Source organism: Montipora foliosa, chromosome 8, assembly GCF_036669935.1.
Source record: "Montipora foliosa isolate CH-2021 chromosome 8, ASM3666993v2, whole genome shotgun sequence".
Taxonomy (NCBI): Eukaryota; Metazoa; Cnidaria; class Anthozoa; order Scleractinia; family Acroporidae; genus Montipora; species Montipora foliosa.
This window is the reverse complement of record NC_090876.1, coordinates 27,818,059-27,823,988: the sequence shown is the minus strand read 5'-3', so window position 1 is coordinate 27,823,988 and position 5,930 is coordinate 27,818,059. Positions and strand designations below refer to the sequence as shown.

Sequence of the window (5,930 nt, the reverse complement as noted above, 5' to 3'; positions counted from 1 at the left end):
ATTAAATAAAACTAACCTTAAAGCAACGATGTCAATTCCTGATTACTTTTGATAGCTCAAACTTACATCAATTGTAGACTCGATCAAAAACTGTTACAAAATGAAGCAAAATATTTGCAATCCTTCGAGTGTTTCTTATCCATAATTCTATCAGCATATTCTGTAAATATTGTATGCTTTTTCTGTATCAGATAGAGTTTTTATGGTACACTTATTTCATTTATAACACTAAAGACACCAACATATTCGAAATAAGTAAAAATATGCCACGCAACTCCTACCTTTTCAACTGTCATAAACCAATATTTAGCCAGCCGCCATCTTAAAAACTTCCAGTGATAACAGAGAAGAATTATCTCTAAAATAAAGTGTTTTTTGGTTATATAATCATCTAGTTCTCTGCTCTAATGCAAATTCTTTTAAAAGACATATTTTAGACATCAAAAACAGTACAAAAATTGCAAATAATTCATTACTTCTTACCTCGTGGCTTTCCATAGAAGCGTTTTATCAGGTGGTCAGCGGATGCTACCATTAGTGCACGCTCTGGCATATTTTTGCATAAAACATCATTAAAATACTTTCTTTATCATATTCAAATATTTTCAAGTAATTTCTGGTTCTTAAAAGCAAAAACTGACACGTTTTCAAAGTGATTGTAAACAAAATGCGAAATTTCACGAATTTCACTACTTACCCCTACCCCCTTAATATCTCGGCATAGCTAAGAGTGACAGCTTGCTATCACATATATTTGTTAACTACAGGCAATTTACTTTTCAAAAAGTAGTGTTAGCTTTTGTCCCCCTAGGTGGTAGTCACAACCCCCTCTGGCTCATGCACTATATCCTTTCATGACTGCTGTCAGCATTATATTTTAATCGTTTTGCAGATTGGTTTTGGCGTTCATCATGGTACCTCTTATCCAGAAGGAGTTAGATATTTTCAGAGAAACAGTGTGGAACTCACACAGGATCAGAGCACAGAGAGACACTGCACTTCCAGATGGTGTACCAGACCACATCTATAACTTCCCTGAGAAATATGGGCTTGAAGAGTGTGGTATGTGCCATATTATCCTGTGCCTTGTAAATGAATGTACAATGTGGATCCAGTACTTTCATTCAAGAAATTAATAGTTCGCAATAGACATCATCAGCAATCTCAGCAGTTATTACCACTGGCAGTCTTTTATTTCTTGCTGCCTGATGAAATCCCCACGACAACTAAGTATATAAAATCTTGATCCAAGGGCAAAATTCCTTTTGGTGGTTGTTCAATGGTACACTGTATGTACATAGTACTGATCGGTCAACATATTTTGCCTCCTGTTAAAAAAGAAGGAATTCATAAGTATCACAAAGAAATATGCCAACACCATCTCCTGGTCCAACAGGTCTGGGTTTAGAAATAACATGATAACCAGGGATACTATACAAATCATTAGCAGTGTTATCTAGCCAGGTTTCAGAGAGGCCAATGGCTGAGAAAGATGTGTTTAGGGTGGAGAGGTATTCCTCTAGGTCAACACAGTGTTTTTTAAAGCTGCGTACATTCAAGTGAAATAATGAGAAGCAGTTGGAGTTAGAGGAGTCAGAGAACAGATTATTGAACTGTCTACTGGTCATATAAGTACATCTAGACAGTAAGTTAGAAGTTGATGAGAGCATGTTGATGTCTGGATCAAGGTCAGAGTTGTGAAGAAATTGATAAGTATCAGGGTCTTCCAAGAAGGGATTAAAATATTTGGTTCACAAAAGAGAGCCGTAAAAATTAACAGACGATTGAAGATCTAACAAGGCAGAATAGAAATCAGTATCACTATCAAAATGATTAAAAGGAAACGTGTCAGAGAGACAGCTAGAACAATACCAGTCATCATGAGAATGCATCAAGTCATTATATTCTGAAAGGGAAATTGGGGTACATTTCAGATGTGTCCATAAGTGACAAATATTGCAAAAGATAGCTTTGTGGTTATTATGAACTCGAAATTTACATATAGAACAAGGATTTTACATAAAGTGTGGCATACAAATAAATTAATTACGTAATTAAAAAAATAAAAAATAATTAAGTGTTAAGCAAGTTGACTTAACTAATTACGAATTCAAATATTATTCGCTGGCAAGTACAAAAACTTTATATAATATTATCATTAAGCAATAAGGAAATATATACAATGACTCAAGAAATCAGTTCTTGGGTGCCATAAAGCAGTGTAGTGCAATTCAGTTACTGCTAGAAAAAAATTTAGATTGACAGTGTTCAATGACAGAGTTGTCAGTCGCTACAAGTAAATAAACATAAGTTCAGACTATTTGCAATACTTAGCTATGATCTCCTGACAATCCTCTAAAGAAGTGCAGTGTTCAATGACTGAGCTGTCACCAGGGGGCCGAAAACATATTACCCCATCCACAGTCCAGACTTCGCTGACAATGCCTTCTTCAATATCCTTGTTTAAGTATTTAAGAATTTCGCGGCAATTGATGGTTAAATGCTCTTGAAGGTTGAATAGACGTTTACGTTCCTTGAGCACACGGCTGCGAGACATGACTGCAACTTTAGTATTATGCTTAGTAAACCGCACAATAGGTCTTGGTTTTGCTCCAGATTTCTTGCCTACACAATGAGATCTACTTATGTCATTTGAAGCAACATCCACATTGAGTTCAGATTTGAAGAAGTAGACTGCAAGATTATCAGTGTTCTCCTCTGGCTGTTCAGCAACGCCATAGATGCGAACATTGGTTTGTCTTGTGTATTGCTTCAGGTGGTCTACTTCTTGTGATAATCTATCATTGTCATCTTCAAGACCTGCTCTGGCTTTGTCTTTCAGCACTAGATTATTCTTAAGTTTGGCTATCTTTGCTTGATTTGAATTTATTAGTTCGTTTAACCTTTTTTCCAATGAGCCAAGTTAACTTTCCAAACCGGCGGCATCGAAGTTGATACTATCAGCCAGAGATCTTAAATCATCATCGTCAATGATTTTAGTGACATGAGATTGCATAATGCTCGTAACAAGGCCCGGGAGTGATGATGTAACCCACTTGTTAAGTTTGATCTCTAGTTTATCCCAGTGATCTTCAAAAGTCGAATCAGTTGGATCGATAGCATCATTAGCCATAGGAGGTTTCCTTTTTGGTCCCATAATAGAAAAATACGAGAGAATATAATCTTAATTGCAATAAATTCGTAGAGCACAAAATTAGGCAGCCATCTTGGCTCGGTGACCGCTGACCTTGGTTTCAGAAGCACCCAGATAGGCATAAACATGAAAGTGGTATCACACTGGATTGGGACTGCATCGTTTCTTCCGATGCAAAGGATTCAACGCAGGTTTGTTGGAACTGTGCAAGCATGGCAAAGAGAAAATTTATTTGTGATGAAAATGAACAATGTAGTGGTCATTTGCTCAAGCAAAGGTTAAAGACAGTGTAAGACCTTCTTTTCAAGTCCAAAATTGCATAATAATGAATTTTGTGTTTACTGTTTGTTGTAAATAAACTTCACTATTACTTTTGCCCTTTTTTCAGTACTGTTGATCGTTGTAAAAATAGTGATGTGGTCATGTTGCCAGACAATTAACTTTGGTTGAATATCATGGTACAGGTTAAGTTGAATTTACATGTAAACCTTGTTTGATGACAAATTTCTTTGTGTTGGTGATAACCAACCAATAAATCAAACTATAGCTAGCTTAAAATAATTTTCGCCTGAAATTCATGCTAACCTCACAAAAACGGAGTGAGTGATGAAGATTAATACTGATATGTGAAATTTCTTGAGCTCTGGGCGAGAAACATCAGACTTTATACCGGCTGAAAATCAAAATCCAGGCTTGACTTGTAAATAATGTCAAAAAAAGAATCTCCTAGGTTGTGGGGCTTCTTGTTCCATTTACTGAAATTGAAAATAATCTCAGATTATTTTTGTTTCCCTGTTGATTTGCATTGTCAGGTAGAAATAATCTTAAAGGGGGAACTCGACACGAGGGTCTCATTATTCAACTCGTGCATTTTCCAATGCATCAATACTTCAAATTAAATTTTCAGGAATGTCAGTCACAATTGACGAGAAAAGATGCACTTCTGATGCAAACAACCACCACTTCTATCCATTCTCAAATAGCATCAAGCGAAAATTATTAATGGTTTCATAATTAAAAAGTGCAATAGTTCGTCACCTACAATTTACTTTCTTTCATGCGAATTTGTCATAAGACAAACATGTTTGTTTTAACCTTTGTCCAGGACAAATATCACATGAGATTTGTCTTAGATTTCTCACCTTTGATGACAGGGCAAATATTATAACAAATTTGTCTCACATTTGTCGTGTTGATAAATAAAGTTAAATCCATAATTTCATCCAGTGAGCAATAAAGCCTGTCTTTGTTTATCTTCCACTTTTTTCTTCTTTTTCTCTTCCCTTTCCTTGTGGTCATCCTTTTGTCTAAATCCCGGTTTCTCTTTTCTTGGCAGGTTTTCTTTGTTGCTGCTTCCTTCCTCTTTTTGTTTCTCTTTACCAGATGTTATTGGCTCTTTTCCGTCTCCAACTTCATTCTTATCACCTACAACACAAAAATTGACAAGCAGATCAAAAAACTGTGTATTCAACATAGTGCTTGGGAGACCAGTGAGTCACATCATTGCTGTGCACCAACCAGAATCTTTCCCGGAAAAGATATTCGAAAATTTAGGACAACAATTTCAGTGTGCCCATAAAGTGAAAATCCAGGTATTTTAAAAAATTCTTGCGTTCCTTATAGAAATTTCCCATTCTGACTTTTCTCCAGAACCCGTTGACCAAAGTATCACTAACGACAAAATAGCAGCCACAGTCAGAATTATTAGTTAATCACACATGCCATTCCATGATTAGCAATGGATAGTGCAAAGGATATGAAAAAACAATTCAATTTGCTCGATTTCGTATTAGACAGGCTTTTTTGAGAAGAGTTAGTTAGCACGAGTATTGGATTTCCCACCGTTTCACATGACAATGATTGTGTTATCAAAGACCTACCTCACTGTCCATTCCATTTGACAGTGAAATTTTCAAGAATTCAGACCAGTAATTTTTGTTGAATGGAAAGCATCTTATGTTAAACGTACATGTATACATGCAGAGATCTTACAGTAAGTTTCACTGTTAGGTCATTCATGTAGAGAACAATGTGTCAATATCATTTCCATAGAAATTGAGCGACAGATACACGCTCTACCATTGCTAAGGAGTATCTATGGGTCATTACTTTCACAGTTTGAAGACAAACAACATGCCCATATAATTTCCATACAAAAGTAAGGAAATTTATTCACTCCACCATTGCTATGGAATATCTATGGGCGACGTATTAATCTAGTTTTACCATGCAATGTTCTTATTCCATATCCTCCTTGGTGAGAAGTCATCTAACATCTAAACAACACAACTGCTTCTGTCGAAGATCGCGGTACGTTTCCATGTGGTCGGTCACGGCGCAAGACTTGTGCCCACACCAATGCTTCACCTACGATCAACACTCCTGGGGGACACATCACCATCAATTCCAAGTACACCTGTACAAGCTACCTCATCAAATGTCATACCTGCAACAAACTTACGTTTAACACAAACCAACACCGATCTTCCCGTTGGTCGACATTTTGCATCACCAAGACATACCTCGATTGATATGCTGGTATCCGTAATCTGCTCTGGCTTCCGAGATACCCAAGACAAGCGCCGCTTCGAAGCCAGGATAATTTTCAAACACAAAACGTTACATCGGGAGGACTTAATCCCGACTTTGCTTTCCTGTAAACTCTCAAAATCTACACACTCTAGTGACATCAAAATTATGCTTGTTTTGAATGTTTACACGCGTATTCTTTCCAGTCAGCGCATGCAAATAACTTCAAATTCAAATTTTCATTATG

General features: G+C 36.5%; 1 pseudogene; it reads left to right on the top strand.

Moving 5' to 3' along the window:
• LOC138012580 (uncharacterized) overlaps window positions 1-1,136 on the top strand; it is an 8,184-nt pseudogene extending 7,048 nt beyond the window's left edge.
• The last annotated feature ends 4,794 nt before the right edge of the window (window positions 1,137-5,930 follow it).